This window comes from Tachypleus tridentatus, chromosome 10, assembly GCF_004210375.1.
Source record: "Tachypleus tridentatus isolate NWPU-2018 chromosome 10, ASM421037v1, whole genome shotgun sequence".
NCBI lineage: Eukaryota > Metazoa > Arthropoda > Merostomata > Xiphosura > Limulidae > Tachypleus > Tachypleus tridentatus.
This window is the reverse complement of record NC_134834.1, coordinates 88,497,359-88,517,122: the sequence shown is the minus strand read 5'-3', so window position 1 is coordinate 88,517,122 and position 19,764 is coordinate 88,497,359. Positions and strand designations below refer to the sequence as shown.

The 19,764-nt window shown below is 31.1% G+C and overlaps 1 long non-coding RNA gene across 2 annotated transcripts; it reads left to right on the top strand.

Moving 5' to 3' along the window:
- Window positions 1-2,913: 2,913 nt before the first annotated feature.
- Window positions 2,914-19,091, top strand: LOC143229830 (uncharacterized). Of its 2 annotated transcripts, none has more exons than XR_013016088.1 (3): window positions 2,914-3,062; window positions 9,069-9,367; window positions 14,375-19,091. It is a non-coding gene; the product is annotated as an uncharacterized LOC143229830 (long non-coding RNA). The 2 variants fall into 2 exon arrangements; XR_013016087.1 differs by lacking the exon at window positions 2,914-3,062 and adding an exon at window positions 3,079-3,268.
- The last annotated feature ends 673 nt before the right edge of the window (window positions 19,092-19,764 follow it).

Genomic DNA, 19,764 nt, shown 5'->3' with positions numbered 1-19,764 from the left:
TGATAAACTGTGTTGTAGTCCTATCGATATAATGGAAGCTAATCTGTAAAGATACCTACTGAAGTTGAAGACAAATAATGTCCTTAATAATAAATAATACCTGAAAATTAAACTATCAAGACCATCTTAATGGGCCCGAAATGATCAGGTGGTTAAGGCACTGAACTCGTAATCTGTGTGTCGCGAGTTCGAATCTTCGTCTCACCCTTTCAGCCGTGGGGGCATTATAATGTGATGGTCAATCCCACTATTCATTAGTAAAAGAGTAGCCCAAGCGTTGGCGGTGGGTGATTAGCTTCCTTCCCTCTAGTTTTACACTGCTAAATTATAGACAGCTAACGTTGATAGCCCTCGTGTAGCGTTGCGTGATACTAAAAACAAAAACAAAAAAGTTTCTTTATTGTTTGACTAAAAGTGATATATAAGAATGTCTTTTATGACCAATCATTTCTAACGTTCCAACCTACAGTTATGTTTTCGGCTATTTTTTGGTTGCGTTTCCTAAGTTAACACTAGTTATTACAGTTTAAAAAGAGAGTTTCTATTTTTCACATGTTTATTTGTTTGTTTGAATTTCGCACAGGGCTATCTGTGCTAATGGTGTTTGATACCAATGTGGACAGTATCAGTTTTGATGTAGAATCGTTACTTGCCTCAGAAATATGTTTTGATACCAATGTGGACAGTATCAGTTTTGATGTAGAATCGTTACTTTCAGATATATGTTTAGAGAAAATATAAACAGAAAAAAAAGGTTAAGTAAATGCTGATCTGCTTTACAACATTTCTAACAACTATGGCAAAATCAGTGTATTTGAAATTAATAAGCTTTGCAAAAAAGTTTCTTATTTTGATTACAATGAAAAGTTGTATGTTCAAGTTGATAACGTTGTTATGGTCTGAAGATCGGCGCTTTCTTCAGGTAACTTATTTATGTGTTTTCGTGAAAGACACTGGCTTAAAAAACAGCCACAGTAGTTCCTTTTTATTATCAGAAATTTGTTTATAGTACCACAATTTTCAAGAACTCCGATCAAACTTCCTAGTGTTTCACTACTTATTGTAGCATAAAGTTCGCTGCGAAGCATGAACGGGATCGTAAACTTTCACTTTTGAACAAATTAATTAGTTGTAGTAATAGTTTAAAGTTTTCCAATCAAACTAAAATGAATTCTCTCTGTTTCTGTTAACTGTAGTATATGTTAATATTAAAGTATGCATTTTCCAATACTAAAGCTACGGTACGTATAAATTAACAGTGTTGGCTTGCATGTGGGTAAATAGCCGAAGGGAAGCCAAACACTATTACCGTACTGGTAAGAAATTAATGTTACTTTTATGACGAATATAAATTTCCCAAATTTTACTAATTCACCGTTAATCTAATAATATTTAACCAAAACAAACTTTCCTTTATGATGCATGAACTGGGCCTAAATCTCGTAAAATGATATGTTCCAATCAACTGTATTTGCACTATCAAATAACATAGGAAAATAAGGAAGGTTGTTGGTTAGTCTTTCAGAAAATAAGTTTTGCGGCGAAACCTATAGTTAAAATATAAATTTATAATAAAATGTTGTTTTATTCTACTGCATGCATGTGTGATGTTTGATAGTATAATAATGAGTATTGATGTTGTAACAAAATGTTATGTAAAATAATTCAACTGATATAAATTTACTGACTTCAACTTGATAACGTCTGTTGATAATCGTCCAGTGGATAAGAAAATGTATTTTTGCCTATGAAAATCACAGGAACCAAATGATTGTTTGTTGTTGGTGGTATAAGTCTGTGTTAACCTACCATTTCTCTAACTTATAATGAGTATTAACTTACTATTTGTTGAATGCGTAATAATTAAAAAAAATATTATGTAGATGAGTGCCAGGACCCAATATATATAAAAAAAGAATCATTTAGCTGTCAGTCTACACAGTTTCCTCCAAAATGCTTACTAATGTGGAAGCTAGATGATTCTCCATATTTTCTATGAGGACTTTATTATTTAAACTGTTATACTGGACTAATATAAAATTATTACTAAGTTTATTAATACCGTCCAAGATTTTGGATAAAACATCCCTATCTCAGGGGTATGTCTGAATACTTCTATCGTTAAAAATCGGGTTTCTACACCCGTGATAAGCTCAGCATAGGTAGTCTGTTGAGTATTTTTCACATTTAAAAACAAACGTTTAGAAAAATAGAGATGGAAGGAGGTTTTGTTTTAGTTTTGTTAAATAAAAGAATGAATAAGACATATATTCACTGCCATTTCACTTGCTTTAGATACATGTTACACCATACACCACGGATCATGTTTCTGCTATTTATAAAACAAAACTAGTTAATTCAGTTATATTTCGTCAGTACATTAATTTACAAAATAAAATGTACCGGAACAGCTCATTTTCACAAGTCCGGCAGAGACAATAAGTTAACAATATTTTATGTATGCGATTTAAAAATAATAAAAAGACTCTATTACCAAGCGTTGTTTTGAAATTAAAGTTCATTTTTGTAAAAAATGAAATAGTTAATAAACAAAATTCGTCAAACCAATAACATTTCTTTTTTTCCCTACCGACATTTTGAGTGCAACATTATATTAGTTTTGTCATCAAAATATTAATTTAAAGATATTTAATCATTCAGGCACTCTACACTTCATTGCTAGTTAATAATGGTTTTTAAATAAGTTTTATATTTCAGTACAAAAACAAAAGCAAGTTATATAAGTTGTAAACCCCTATTGAGAGCAATATACCGCATTGCGTGAGAATGCAAATTAAAACTGAGAAATTTCTCTTCGTGGTATTCTATAAAGTACCACTTTTTATCTCCATTTTGGTGGAAGAGCGCTATGAAAGTAATAAAATATAACTTAAAATTATACATACGTACTATAAGCACACACAGATACATATATTTGTCGAAAAACACGGTTTGTTTGTTAATTCATAGCATTGGGCTATTTACTGTGTCACCACGGGTAAATAAACTTTGACTCACCAGGGGACTGTGTTTACATCTATTTCAAGATAACTTCGTAAGAGGTTGGTTAAGTATAATTTACTTTTTAAATTTAAAGCGTTTAGTAGCAGAAATTCACGTTTTACTCATTTATTTTCACAGTTGAAATTTAAGGGGTAGTGGTAGAGCAATGGCTTTCTTAACTTAATTCCAAAAGATTTTAATATCTTAACGTAAAATTCCCTCCAATAGAGAATATACGTATGATAGTGAAAGAAGTTTAGTGAAGGTAGGCACAACATGTTCATTTAATTTAAATCTAATTAGACAGTGGTTGTTGTGTAACTGTGTGAGAAGTACGAAAAAGAAAATATTCATTAGTTCCCAACTATTGTTCGTCTCTCGACCTTAAAGTTGCACCTGGGAATAAGTTCGACATTGTTTTTGAGAGGGAAAGAATATAGTAATTTGGCAAGTAACTTGGAATTATGATTAGACATAGGTGCTATGATACTGATAAGACAACCACAGAGCTCTTTCTTTATGCAAAATGTCTCGTGTTCAAATCCGAGGCGGGGAAATATTGTGAAAATAAAAATTGCCACGTGTACTAGAATTTATAAACAAAGTGTACGTATTTTAATGGCAGATAGAAGTAGAACATTTAATTTAATTTAGTACATTAGGCTTTGAGGAGCACTTATGTAAATTGTAAAATAATAATAACAGTGGCCTTTTGAGATTTGACTTTAAACTAGTGTGAAAGTGAGGAATATCACAAGAGCTAACAATTTTTTCCTGTACTTTAATAAAGTAGAAAAGACTTCGTTCTCTTTAAAGGTGTGAAAATCATCAGTAAAAGCTTGAAAATATTTAGAACTGTATGGAACTATTGGCTTTTATAAGAATCATTTAAAAATGTTAAAGCTAAGTAAAAAAGAGGTTGGGAGATTGTTTAACATTCAGGAAATTTTGAATTTGAAAGATTGCCAATATAAACTAACATTAGTTGAAAAAAAAAAAATCTGCAGGTGAGACTGTAGATAACAGATCTTCCAGTTGCATATTTTGTTGTTTGCAAAAGCTTGGATGCTATTTTTAGATACACTTGTTTGATAGAAAAGCATTTTCAAAGTTGGTACTTGATAGATTATAACCAGCTTGGTTTTAGAAAATATATTTGTTTTTTTTAACTAATATATTAAGAGGATTTTTGTTTTTTGTATGAACAAAGCAACTGGGTGAATTACTGAATGCATTATACAGGGTGGCCCGTAAGTCCCTACCCATCCATATATCTTATGTATCCAATGTATCTGTGTGGTGTCACCAGTATTCTTGCACTCATGTACCCACCCACTTGTCACAATACGCTCTTCAAGTGTAAATGGGCTTACGTTGGCCATATTTCTCTGAAAAAAAAAAGAAACAAATTTATAATACATGCATAATTGAATATAACATAATAACATACGGATGGGTGGGGACTTACGGGCCACCCTGTACATTTAACTTGATTTTCAGAAAATCTTTGAAAAGATGTTTTACAAGTCTGTGAGATAATGTTTGATAGTTGGTGAGAAAGTAGATTGAAAACTGAGTTTTCAATAAATTCCTTGAAAATATGTTATTTCTTATTTAATGAACCAAATTGTTCTTAAATTACCTCAGTAGTAATATGTTTTTATTTCTTATGAAATGCATAATTTTCAGATATTGGATAAAACCTTGTGTAAAATAAAAACTTGATGTTGTAAATTTTCTGTTATTGTGTGAAGTAATTTAAACTTTTGAATATAAGGTTATGATAAGTAGACCTACCTTATTTACATATTACATAATTATGTCGTGTGTATATAATAAAACGTTTTGAATTGCTGTAATCAAATGGTGATTGTGAAGATATCTGGCAATGCTGGACATAAAGTTTAATTATATTAATGAAGGTTTTTAATTGTCCCTCCTCAGTTTTCAGTCAGTTAACATTAATTATTCATCCAATTCAAAGGTACTGTGTCATTTGTTATACATCACTTCAACACTTTGGTGTTGATTTCACTTACTCTGTTAAAGCTCACATCAATTTTATGAAAGCATATTGAACATTGTGTCTAAGATCTTTTTTTTTTCCATCATGGACTTAGTAGAAAGTATTGGTACTGTTGGTAAACTTCTAATACATGGTAGTTTTATTTGGATTTGCAATGTTTATTTCATTAAAAATTAATTTTTAAAAATTATAAGTATCTTGTACACAAAGAATGACATTATTTTAATTAACACTTTTTGTCTGGGTCAAAGACCACACCATCATGGTTGTCGACTAGCATTCAAAATTTTGTTGAACTCTTATAACAAGAAACCCACTTGAAGTAAAAATGTATTCATTAGATGGCTGATATGGGTATTAAAACTTTAATTAAAATAAAGTACATAATAGCATTTTGACCTTAGGTCATTTTCAGGTTAACAAAAGAGTTTGAGGAAAGAAAAATATATGAGAAAAATATTACTTCACAAACCCTTAAACTTAAAAAAAAATGTATTTTGCACATGAAAGCTGTGTAATGTTTGCTGATAATATGCCAAATTTTGTGAACATGTGCTTACTGATTTAAAACTATAGCACAAAAATCATAAGTACAAAACGATTACAAGCTCAATCCCATGGACTGAACATGTTCTAAAAAAGATAAGTCTTTCTACTAAAAATATTTATTTATATTGGTTGTTTGCACTTAGACTATGAATATTTTAATTTTAAACATAAAAATACTTTTCTTTGTCTTACAGTTTTCAAGTTTTATTTATGCAACCTCTAGAACCTGCTAAATGAATATCAAAGGTTTTTATAAAATAAATGTTCAAATTTTTCATTTTCTTTGCCATATCACTAATTGTAGATGTTACCATCAACATACATTGAAATGAAATGTTTAAAGTTAACAATTAGGAAAATGTTCATACTGATTAATGTTCTGAAGAATATCTTAAAAGGTCTTCATTTGGTTATATTTGTAATGTTAGCATCTTTTTTATTTTCATTTGTACTTAATTTTTAATAATTTACTATTCTCAACACAAGGGATTTTACAATGTCTTCAGGAGAATCATGAAAGATCATAAGCCTTAAGAACTGAATTTTTGTTTGATATAAATTTTAAAAAGTGTATAAATCTTTTAATTACAAATATTAAAACTTAAATAATACATTATTAACTAAGATATGAAAATAAATGCAATGTAAATGTTTGTATAATCATAACATATTTAGGTTAGGTACAACTGACAAGTGATGTTGTGTATAACCTCTTTCTAGTGACTATATACATGTGACTTGTAAAGTTCAAGGAATAGTATAGATTGTGGGTGTGGCACTTGTTAGGGGTTAGAAAAATTTATCTGTAGTTTTACCAGAATTCAGCCAAACAACTTTGAAACACGAGTCAATCGGGCATGTAAGTTTTTTTATTGTTTAGATGTATCTCTATGAGGGCATGAAAGTTGGGATATTTTGTATCTCTTAAGTTAAGTGACAACAAAACTGAACTTTTTATTGAGGTTTCTTTAAAAAGAAAGGAATTAGAACTCAGATAACATAAAATGTTGAATTATAACATACATTATAAATGTCAATTTCATGGACATATATTGACAATAAAGTTGTTTAATTAAATTTTGAATGTACATTTTGTTAGTTTTTTTAATTTTGTACAAAGCTACACAAGGGCTATCTGTGCTAGCTATACCTAATTTAGCAGTGTAAGAGTAGAGAAGGCAGCTAGTCATCACTACCCACCATCAACTCTTGGGCTACTCTTTTACCAACAAATGGTGGTATTCACCCTCACATTATAATGCTCTCACAGCTGAGAGGGCGAGTATGTTTGGTGCGACAGGAATTCGAACCCACAACCTTCATATTATGAGTCGAACACTTTAACCCACCTGGCCATGCAAGGCCTTTTAAAGGTAACCTAGTGACTTGATTGGAAAGGGATTTAAATGGGAACCTTTGTAAAAGTTATTTCATTATAATTTAAATTCAGCCATTTGGATTTCTTTCTTTTATAAAAAGTTTATCTCGCACTTAAAGGTTGTTTTGATTTTGAACCATGATTTATCTCTTCATAGCTGTATCATGATGCCTTCTGTGCCAAGCTTTGAAACTTGTTTTAATAGATTTTTTGTTTATTGGAATGGTGGATTAAAGAGAATATAGGTTGGGAGTAAGAATGTTGAAGGAAACCCAGGTATTTCAACATAGTTTTTGTCAAAATAACCTGTTTAGAAACTAAGAATTTTAAATTTAATATCATAACATAATTTTTTCTTTTATTTAACAATTTTAAGAACTGTAACATTGTACTTCTTTAAAGCTATGTATTTGTGTGTGTGAGGGGAAAGGTAGTTAAAATACTTTGAAAAGAGAATTACAAAGTAATTGGTGATACAGGGTGTTCCAAAGTTATCTTTCCTATATAAAGATTTAATAATTCACTAAATAACAAAACCATTTTGTTTTCAACATCTTGTAGCCCAACTTAAGCAGTTTTTATTGAGATACAAGTTGACTTCTATAAGTGTACTGTTAGTGGCTGTCAGCACATCTAACCAATATTTGGTCCATGTTCATTGTAGTTAGTGGCAGTTGTGTCCGTTATCTGGTCTTTATCTCTGTAATGTTTGCTGCAGGTGTGCAATACGTGACATCCTTAGCATACATCCCATACTTAACTCTACAGGTGTGTAATTACACTGCACAACAGAAACTAACTTCACCTGTGCTAGCCATTTTACAAGGTAATGCAACTCACTGCAGTAAAAATAAACATGACAGTAAAAGTTATCTGAATTGAACTACAAGATGTTAAAAAAATGGTTGTATTTCCTTAGTTACTTATTTATTAAATTTTAAAGTAAGAAAGATAATTGTGGACTGCTTTGTAATTGAGGTTACATCAAAGACCACTGTAACAAACATATTTGAACATAAATAGAAGATACAGTTTCAAGTCAGTTCTGTTATTCTTCACTGCTGTCCTTGGTTAAAAATCTGGCAGTATGTTTTACAGAGAAAGTTATAATGTAAAAATGGTAATCCCATTTTTAACCAAGTGCTTTAAAGCATATCATGTTTTGATTTTTGTGGTACTTATTTCTTGCTAATGTTTAGTAATGATTAATTAAATTCTTACCTTCAAGAGACAAACATAGTTGAAAGCTGTGTAACAAAGAGTATCAATTACATTGTGGAATACAATAAAAAATTTAGGTAATTGGCAGCCTTATTGGTTTCTTATGAGACTTTGTCAAGACAAGCTGAACTTGTTCTCTTGTTAAACCTACTTCATGTGTGTCATATTTAATTTTAATTAGTTTATATATCTGTATTTTATTTAAATCTCAAGCTGTTATATTTATATTAGCCTGCTCATTTGGAAACAGAACCATAATTACCACTAGAAACATTTTTACTTGAATAGTACTATAGACTCTCGAATTTCATTACAAAATGATACACTGTTTTGTGGCAAAGAATAATGTAAATAAATATTATTCAGTTCTTATCTTGGAGGATTTAGAGAAAATTCAAATTCCAAACAGTTTAATTCTATAACTTATGTTCTTATCAATACAGGATGCATGTGACTATTTCACAGATATAAATTATGTTAGTGGCTGAATTGTAGTGTATCATTAGGCTAAAATCCAGCTTGTTTGTTTATCAGTGGATATTATTCTGTTAGTTTGTATAGATGTCTATTACCTCATTTATGTTTTGTAATATTTTGGTACCTTTGTTCTGAAAAAGGTTTTTGATACATACACACATGGTCTTTATTAAATAACTTGTTTGAAGGTACATGCACATTACATTTAAGTTTGTATGATAAGTCTTTTTCATACCTTTCATTACCAGGATGTCAATATTCATACAGAATACAATGATTATGGATTAAATAGAATGAGGAAATATATAATATATGAATTGTTAATAACCAGTCATGACTTGGATGAGATTGGACATCTGCATCTTAACTAATAAATAACTTTTATGACCTTTTTGTGTTGTTGTTTCTTTTCAGAGAAAGATTTCCTGGTCTTTATCAGGACCGTGAAGAATGATTCTGCTGCTAGTGGATTCACTAAAAGGGTCACAACTTGTTCAACTGATGCTGTTCTTGGTTTCCAAGGGGATCCAGTTCTTACTAACCATTGTGGAAAATGATGCAGACACAGACTGTTCATTGCCCAACTCAGTCCCATCTGATTTAGAGACAGACTGATGCTACTCACTGGTTTTGTCCTCCTCCAAGTCAAATACTATCACTGACAGTGATAGTTTTACCACCATAAAGAGAAGACCAAGAAAAAAGAAAAACTAGTGAGTATATCACCTGTGCCAGCCCAAAACAACAACACTTTATGTTGGAAACAATATCACAACATCTACAACTAATAAAACACCCAAAATTACTAACACCATACACATTGCTGCACTTATTATCGAAGGTGTTCCTAGTACCTTCTGACAGACACAAATCACCAATGAGTTTTGGGAATTGTTCTCCAACATTAAACTCGAAGAAATCAGAAGGCTACCCATGGTTGGCTTTGTTCTCAAATGCTCTGAACCCAAGGATATAGCACACTGGCCAGCCACTGCATTAGTTGACAACATATCAATCTGTACTCCCACAAACATCTACCAGCTCCAAATAAGTATAATCAGAGGAGTACCACATAACATTGAAGATACAGAAATCCATGACCATCTAGAAGCATTAGGCATGGCATACTTTCTAAACAAGTAGAGAGAATCACTTCATTTAAAGTAAAGAAAAAAATACCCCTAATAAGTACTTTGAAGACAAAAATATTATGACTCTGTAATTAATGATGGTTCACACTGTTGTACACAAAATAAAGAACAGAAACAGCCAAACCCCACCCAAGTTGGCATTACAATGCTTCAAATGCCAAAGATTTGGGAACTCTAAACCCAGCTTCACTGCCAACCTAAGAAGAGTTGGGTGTTCCAGCCCACACAAGGTTGAACATTGCCCATGGACATGCTAAATGCTCTAATTATCAAAGACCCCAAGCTGGATTTAAAGAGCATGTCTCAAATACCAAGCCATCGGAAACAGATTGAACCCCAGTCTAGTACAAATGACAATACCTACACTGACATTCAACCCCCCCATACACATGTGCACACACTCCAATCACCAAAACAGAGTACCGTTGCAATCAACACCACCTCACAGACAGGATAATCCTTTCTCTATCACTAACAGCAAAAAAAGGTACACTCCACTAACTTCCAACACCTCCTCCATTCATTTTCACAGCCACAGTAAACAGTACAACTACACAGACAAGATACCAACACAACAAACGAAATGCAAGATCTCTATTCACTTGCATGTTAACTTGGTGTCTTCACTGTCAATTCATTAGACTTTCTCACAGAGCTATGTAAACTTCCACCTGGGCCCACCACCACCTTGGAAGAACACATTAACAGCTAGACATTACTTTCCAATTCCTAACCTCAAGTCATACCACCTTATATTTCCCTTTGAAGCCTGTAAGTGGAAAGCAAAATCTTCAGAAACACATTGAACATTCTACATGTCAATTGTTAATGTGGTATAAATACCAAGAAACATGAAATTCTTGAACTAAACAGAAATATGAATGCTGATATCATAATTTCAGAAATTGCAGACAAAAGGACATCAACAAAAACTTCCTAGACTTTAAATTTTTTTTGTGCCCTAAAATAGATGAAATGAGATGTTTAGCAATTTATTTCAAAAATCTCTTCTATTGTATAAGCATTGAAACAGATACTTTCTCAAAACTGAACAAAAGCATTTTATGCAATATCTAGCTTAACAGTAGGCAGTCCATTTCACTTTTAGCTGTTTTATTGTTTGTCAAGCAAACCCTTACACATAAACTTTCTCTATATCTGTCTATCTATGCAACCTATACCTATCACAGTTGAAAATTTTAATGTCCCCTCCTCTCACACCAGTTTCCACAGCTATTGCACTGCTGCCAGGGAATTAGCCTTTCACACTTTACTGGAAAACAGTATGCACATCATTAGTGCTAACTGCTCAACATGTAGCCACTGACACAAACAATATTTTAGACCTTGTTATAATCCCTGACTCTATCGTAACTTCTGGAACTTCTCTGTACACCCTGATGCATCTGGCAACCATTTTCTTATTTCTTTCACTTTACAAGCTAACACACAGGAGGACATTCCTGCTACTATAGGTGTGTTCCTTAGACGTAAAGCTACCCTTTGACTCTGTTTGGCTCAATGCCCTGAGATTGTTTGTTTAATATGAAAGTAAATGACATAATCCTCAGATGTACATCTAATTTCCTTAGTGATCGAACAGCCTCTGTCAAATTTAATAATACAATCTCAAAATAATTTAACGTTACAGCAGCTCCTTCAAGGTTTCGTTTTCTCACCACTTTATATTCCTTTTGTTAACAACAACCCCTTTCTGAACCTAATGTGTACATATTTCTCACAATAGGCTAACAATATTTCTATTTGGAGCACTTTGTGAAATCCCTTAATAGCAGCTATTAGAATTCAAAAATGCCTTAATGCTGTAGTTAACTAGTGTAACAATTGAAAAGTAATTCTTAACACACTAACATATCCTTAACAAATGCTAAAACAGTTAAATTAAATGATACAGAAATAAAATATGCCCTATAGCCAAGTTTATAGATGTAACCTTTGATGACCATTTTATGCGGGTTGAACATTTCATGTACGTACGCAAGTCTATCAGCAAACGTGTTACACACTTAAGGCTAACCGTGGGAAGAAACAATTGTTACAAATACAAACAATAATAAAAATCTACTCAGTCTACGTACATTCCCTAATTGAGTTTGGGTACCAAATTATCTTTAACATGTCCAGCAGAATTAAATACAAGTTATATTTACAACAGAACAAAGTTCATAAACTAACTTTAAGACTTCCAAAATTTACCCTAATCAGTTACGTATACAAGCCATGCAATATACAAGCAATAAATGATTGATTAACATACGTGGCATTCAAATATTATAATAAAGCACAAAAAACGAAACCTGCCACCCTTCACATCATGGCAAGACATCATACAAAACAATTTCCATACATAGTGAATACTAAACCATAAAAGAAACTCAACACCACATTTAAGTTATTCTAACCCATTTATGTCTGTTTTATTTTCAGCTCTGGATGTAGAATAGGTAGATTATTCAGTGCCAGTCCTATGAAAGTGTTTTCTTGAGGACCCCCAATTTCACCCACCTCAAACTTACTGGCACTCTTGAATTATTTGATTCCAGTCATGGAATTGGAAATACTGATCCCAGCTATTAGATGATCCTTTAAATCTTGTTTTGTTTCTTCTCTTCAACATGTTCGTTATCACAGTTGTCACTGACCTTAGCCTTCACTCTGCCTTGCAGTGCACTGAATATTCATCAAGTTTCTCTGCCAGTAAATACTAACTCTCTCTCTATATAGTTACTTTTAACCCAACAACCTAATCAAAATCCTTTTCTTACATGAGTGGGGTGAAGGTAGATAATAACATCCCTGAACACCTTGGTGTAGAAAATTGCAAGATCTTTCCCATAAAAACTAAATACCTGTCATGGTGTTTTGACAAGCAGATTCTGACTCAGTAGCAGCAGATATGGTAGGATGCTTTATACATACAATACCTGACACTTTGTATTTTTTTGGTAAATATGCAGGAATATGAATTATTTTATGAAGAATCCAGGGGTATATACCAGCTTATAGTTAGATAACATCGAAAGAAATTATGATTGATTTTTATTGGTAGAGTTGAATGATTTTTTACCCTAATTCAAACAATGATTATGACACTGTTCTAGTACATTACCTATGAAATTATCACCATTTGTAAACTCTGTATTAACTGTGAGGAACTAGTGAGCCAGAATCTGTTGACTGTTTGTTCTTGTCCAGTTGGAAGTGAGGTCAAATTCAAGGTTAACCTGAGAGTGTTAAGTAGCAAAGTTTCTGATGTCTTATTATAAGTGTAGCAGGTGTGATTGCAGTGACCCACCAGTGATGTGATTGCAATGACCCACCAGTTTCTCAATGTTAGTTGCAAGTGAGGTCGGAGGAGCTTGTGCAGAAGAGGTACTGTTAAAACCTAGAGTTACGTGTATTTGCACATAGGAAAATTTATGGATGTATCTGACAGATAGCTCTTAGATAGGGATGGGAGCAGAAGGTGAAGAAAATTCCAAGTTCTTGTAACAAATGGAGAATGTAAAATTTATTTATTACAAGGATGATAAATTACTTAAATATGGCAAAATAGTATAACAGTAGTGTACAAATGGCTCACTTTGGTAGGACAGAAGCATCTTAACAACTACTAAGATTAAAAACAACAACAAAGCATCACAAAATGATTCTTGGATCATACCTTACAGAACTGTGAATCTCACTTTTAGGTTTCTGGATTTTTGGATCTGATTGGATACCTCACATACCTATCAAAATACATATTTTCTGCCATGAAACCTGTAATTAGATATGTTTATAATAGTTCATTTCAATGGAATTTTGGTTAGGCCTGTTGTCTCTTACATAATATTGCTAAGTGCAAAAATAATTTCTATTTGCTGGAAAGATTGAGGGGAAAGATTTATCATTAAAAGTTTTAATAATTAGTACTGCATTAATCAGATTTCAAATCTTCAGATGATAAATAGTTTAGATACTTGAAAAAGAAATGCAGTAGAAAAGTAATTTTTAACCAGATTGTTTATAAAGAACAATTATATTTATACATTTACTGCAAAACTTGAACTAATGTATACACTTGTTATTATTAACACATTTTAAAAAAATCAAAGAATGGACCTGCTTTAGATAAGGTTAATTATTTCTTCATGATTGCACTCATTTTAAAAAGTATTACATATTTAAGTGATGAATATTATATCTTTTCAATCTTTGTAGAAGTTTGGTTTATTATATTTTATTTTTTTTACAGGCATTTCAGTAAGCTATCAGTGTGTGTGTTCTTGTTTTTTTATGAGTGATTTGACACTTGGGTATTCAGTAGGGAGAAACAGCAGTTAAGTGTTGTAATATGTGAGCATTTGTAAATAAATATATAAAAATGAAATAAATGCAAATTTTATAATAAAGAAAAAATTCTAAAAAGTGATGAAATCATTGTATGTGTTGAGTGGAAATGTTTTGACTTAATTTGTGTGGAGTTACAGTTTAACGCTAAGCTCTAAAGTTGAAAATAAAATTCCTAACACAAATCTAGGTCTTAGTTTATCTGTTGTCTTCTAGTGTGAAAGATGAACAGCTTTGGTGGTACAGTGGACTTTGAGATCAAGATCCTTCAATTGACTACAGAAGACAAATGGACCAATACTGATCCTGTGTTGTGGTTGCAGTCTCTATGATAATTTGTTTTAGTATCCTTTTATACAGCAACTTGTTAACTTTGTATCCTTTATTACTGTTTTATATATAAAAATGCTACTTATAAGATATAACACTAATTAAGATCATTCAAGTACTTTGATATTATGACTTACCTCTAAAATCTCGTATGTGTGAAAAACTTCAGTTATACGCTGGTTGTAATGTGATGTTTCCTGTGTGACCTAATGTTTTGTTACTTTTGATAGCAGTCAAAACTTGTGTTAATTGTGGTAGATACCTTTGCATTAGCTGAGATTTTTTAAAATATATCATTGGGTCTCAAAATCACCCCAGCCTCATACTTTTAGAGACCATGTTAGAATTTTACTTCAACTTAAAAACTTCAAAATGACTAGTTTTTAAATCCAAACAGTAAAAAAAAATGTATTTATTGTGTCAAGCCTGATATTTCTTAACTTTTTATGTATTTTTGAAATATTCTGTGTATTTTAATAGATGAGTATAATAGGTCTGTAATCTTAACTTGCTAAAATATTTTGAGTAAATGATATTTTTTGCCACATTTATATTTTTTCAAACAGTTCATATAATGACTGGTAATATTATTTATTAATTACAATACACAAAATGAACTATCGTACCATATACAGCACTGGCTTTTTTGTTTTAAAAAGGTTGAAATAAACAAACTCTTTGTATTGCTATATAATTTAAGTAAAATTCAATATATATAAGGAAGATAAAAACAAAAATAATACAAATTGGACTTTTTTGTACACCATCAGATACCTGTCCCTGGTGTGTGTGGGTGTGTGTATTTCTTCCTTGTTTCTGTAGAAAGGATCGTTCATGTATACAAGATAAAATATTATGTGTATGTGGAGTTTGGTTATTTTCATGTTTTTTCATGTATTTTAGGTTCTTCCTTTTAAAATAAAAGTAAAGAGGTTTAATATAACATTTTGTGTTTCTTTAAGATGCAAACTTTCATGCTTTTTCCAAAAAAGCTCATATATATTTTTTCCACTTTCTACTATTTTCTTTTTCAAGTTTTCTCATGATTCTAAGAGTAAGTGTTTGATATTTTAGTTATGATTTTATGTACATTTATGCTGATGTGATGTACATGTAAGTATATTGAAATGTAAGGAACCTCCACCTGTGATGGCTCAGTAGTGTGTCTGAAGAATTGTAACATTAAAAACCAGGTTTTGATACCTGTGGTAGATACAGCATAAATAGCCCATTGTATAACTTGGTGATTAACAATGGACAAATCTATTCATTGTTTGTAGTTTTAAAAAATATTCTATGCACATCTATTGGTTATGTAAATGTTTTTGTTTTTTTTAAGTATAGAAATTAATTATCATTGAAGACATGAATTTAAACAGCACACATTCACATAACTGAATAATTCAAATTGTTGTTTCAGGAATTTCCAGAACTAAACTATCTTCTGGACATTACACTGTCATTGTAAACTGTTGGCTACAATTATTTTGAAATTAAAATCCAAAATATACTTCCTAATACAAGAAAGAAGTTAAAAACTGAAAATATTGTGTTCTTGCATTAACCTCTTAACTGGGGGAGATGAGTTAACTCGACTTCTGCATGTAGTGTTTTACCTTGGGAAGACAACTCGTCACGATATCATTCGACCATTTATGAAGTGAGGAGGTCATTTTGTCTGGTCTGAGTAATTTTGTTTTTTTTAATAGCTATTCTGTGTTGTTTACCAGATGTTTTAGATATATGGCTATGCACTGATGTTGTAATTTAGCAGTTTTTACTGCTGAAATAATTATTAAACATGTTGTAAGCACACAGCTGTGTCAACTGCTAAATTACACCACCATTATATAGCCATATAACCAAAACATCTGGTAAACAACACAGAATAGCTATAAAAGAAGAAATAATTGCTCAGATGAGGTAAAACAGCCTCTGCATTTCAGAGCTGGTCAAAGAACATCAGGATGAGTTAACTTTTCTTCCCAAGGAGAAATGCAACATGCAGAAGCTGATTAACTATACTAAATTTCACAGTATTCAGTTACAATAATTTCCCAATTTGTGTGAGAGTTTAACCACTGGATATATTTTTTTATATTTTCAATCTTGGAATTTCATTATAACATTTTCCAGTAATAGACAATTTGGAAAATTGGTGACCTTTATTATACGTTTCTGGAAAAGTTCTTAAGTCTAACTCCGTCACTTCCATATCCACTGTTTATTGATGGCAAGCCATGCCACTGAGTTTATCTTAGTTTTACATAAAACAAGTCTGTATAAAATGTACTGTTTTAGTAATATTGATCAGTAATAGATTTTGAACTATGTGTATCCATCTGTAAGTGAACATATTTCATGTTGGAATAATATTGTTAGCATGAAATAAACCCAAGACTAGTTTGGCACAAATTGTTCATAAGATAAAGAACAGGAGAACATTAAAATTCTTCTTATACAAGCTTCACTGTAAACACTTAGAAGATAATTAAGTGTTTCTAGCTAAAGTTTTAATCTGTTATTTCCTATAAATTATTATTAAAAAGAAAAGGAAGAAATGTAACTCCAAAACAAAACAAAAAACAGCAGTATGTTAGAATAATTGGCACAGACACCATACATTAAATGATTAAATATTTACCATTAAGGATGGCTTACTGCCTTATATCTGATTAATCACCTGTTATTTATGAGTGATAGATGTAGCTAGTGGTATTTCAAGAATACTTTTCTAAACATTTCTAAAAACAATCTTCTACATGTAAGGAATAATCACAACTATAAATATAATACTGTAATATATGTTATTAATATTATTTTGTCTTAATTTAGTGTTCTTGGTAGTTTTTCTCTTGGGTCTAATCTGAGAAAAATTCTTCATAAACTGGTTAATAATTTTTAAATGTAACCATCATACCTTGTGATGACTCCTACACAACACTTTTCTTCACAACAGATGAAATGATTCAGAATAATAAACTGGTTAATAATTTTTAAATGTAACCATCATACCTTGTGATGATTCCAACACAACACTTTTCTTCACAACAGATGAAATGATTCAGAATAATAAACTGGTTAATAATTTTTAAATGTAACCATCATACCTTGTGATGACTCCAACACAACACTTTTCTTCACAACAGATGAAATGATTCAGAATAATAAACTGGTTAATAATTTTTAAATGTAACCATCATACCTTCTGATGACTCCAACACAACACTTTTCTTCACAACAGATGAAATGATTCAGAATAATTACCATTTTGAATATAATTTAAACTATGGTATGGGTTACGTAACAAGAAATGTACAGGCTGAAAACAGTATTCAAATATAAAGGATTTATTGACCCATAAAATATCCATGTCCTTGAAAAGTTCTTTGTTAGGTAAAATTACAGCATTTGGTTTGAGTAAACCTTCAAACAATTGTGTAATGAAATTGTATGAGAAAACAAGAAAAACTTTTAATGTATGCAATAATATGAGAATCATCTTAGCAGAAACAGGAGTTTGAATCTTTGCTTTGTTGGCAAGCTGACATTTCAGGATGTATGTTCAACATCTAGTCAGATACAAGTTCACTTGTTGTCCTAATGATAAGTTGAAATAGTATGTTCATAAATACTTAGTTTTTGTTACATTCTTAAGGATGTTTTAGCCACATTCAAGCCACAGCATTTATAAGACATTCAAAGCTTTATCACTGTTGTCAGAGTAAAGATGGAAAAAGATAAAGTATTCTGAGAGCACTGCAAATGATAAAGCTCTTTATTGAGTAAAGAAAATGGGTTTAAATACCAATGGTGGGCAGAAAACTGTTAGCTACTTATGTAACTGTTTAAATTCAAACAAGCAAATCATTGGAAGTACCTTCACTGATTGTTAGTGTTCTGTGAACTACATTACTGATGTGTCAGCAGCATAGGCATTTGTAGACTTTAATTACATTGAGTTTTGTATAAGGTGTGAAACCTAATGAAAACGTTTATAATTTATTATAATTAATTTTTCAAACTTTGATACTGAAAGTGATTAAAACAAAAATTATTTTAATCAAATAATTGTTTTCACAATATGGAAATTAGTTTTTAATAAAATATGAGCCAATCAAACTTTATAAAGTTCTGTTTTGTATTAAAAGATACTTTAACAATAGGAATTTTTAGTAACTGCAGCACTTGGAGTTCTTTTAGGCAGGATTAAAGTAAATTAATGTATGAGACTCTTTTTGTTAGCTGTATTTTTGTGCACAAGCAATACCAAGCAAGGAACACGTGTACCCAAGTCGATTTTATTACTTATTGAGATCTCTACCACCCTGCACTCAAATTAAAATTCTTTTAGGCAGGATTAGAGTAAATTAATCTGTGACCTTTGACATGGTATAATACATCAGTCAAGGGTTTGACTTCATGTGTCCAAAACTAATTAGATCTCAAATTAGTCAACAGATGATGGAGCTATGAGCTAAAAGTTTGTACTTGAAATAAAACACTGAGCCATTCTATTGTGGAAAAGAGTATCCATTTAGATGATGGAAAATATTATAGAAGATGACAATAGCAAATAAAATAATAAACTTGGAAGAATAAATACTGAAAGGGAGAAAGTTGACAAGCAAAAAACTGTCTCTAGTTATTATTTCTAAAATTCTTTAGAAACGAAGAAAAACTTCATACTATGGACTGTATGAAGGTCAACGTAGTGGATCAAAATGTCCTCCATTTTGTAAATAATTTGGTTACTGATGTTTCTGCTAACAATCATAGGAAATATGATAATTGATTACTCATTTTGGGTTTGTATTAAAAACTTAAAAATGATAATTATAAGACATTCAACTTCCAAGTTGATATATTTACTTATGAAGCTGGAAGCATATAATTTTGTAGGACTTCTTTTATTTATTTTTTTATCTGTAATGCTTTACTTGTAGGAACAAAATACTTTGTTGACATATATATAAGTTAAGTTTATTTTAATATTTCATGATAAGGTGTTTTTTAGTAAATATCACCTGTATTAAAGTCAAGTTAATAATGTAGTTCAGGTTATTAGTTACTCCACTTTCCTGTGTCTGCTACAATTTAATTCGCTGAAGAAGAAGAGAATAATAATTATATTTTATTCATTAATGTTTTGTTAACCATAACCAAACACTCATTCTTTAGTGACACTGTTGAAAAAACACACACTAATCTGTTTATTGTTTGGTCAACAGCACGTGATTACAAACAAAAACTGAGTATTATTAAAACACTTTATG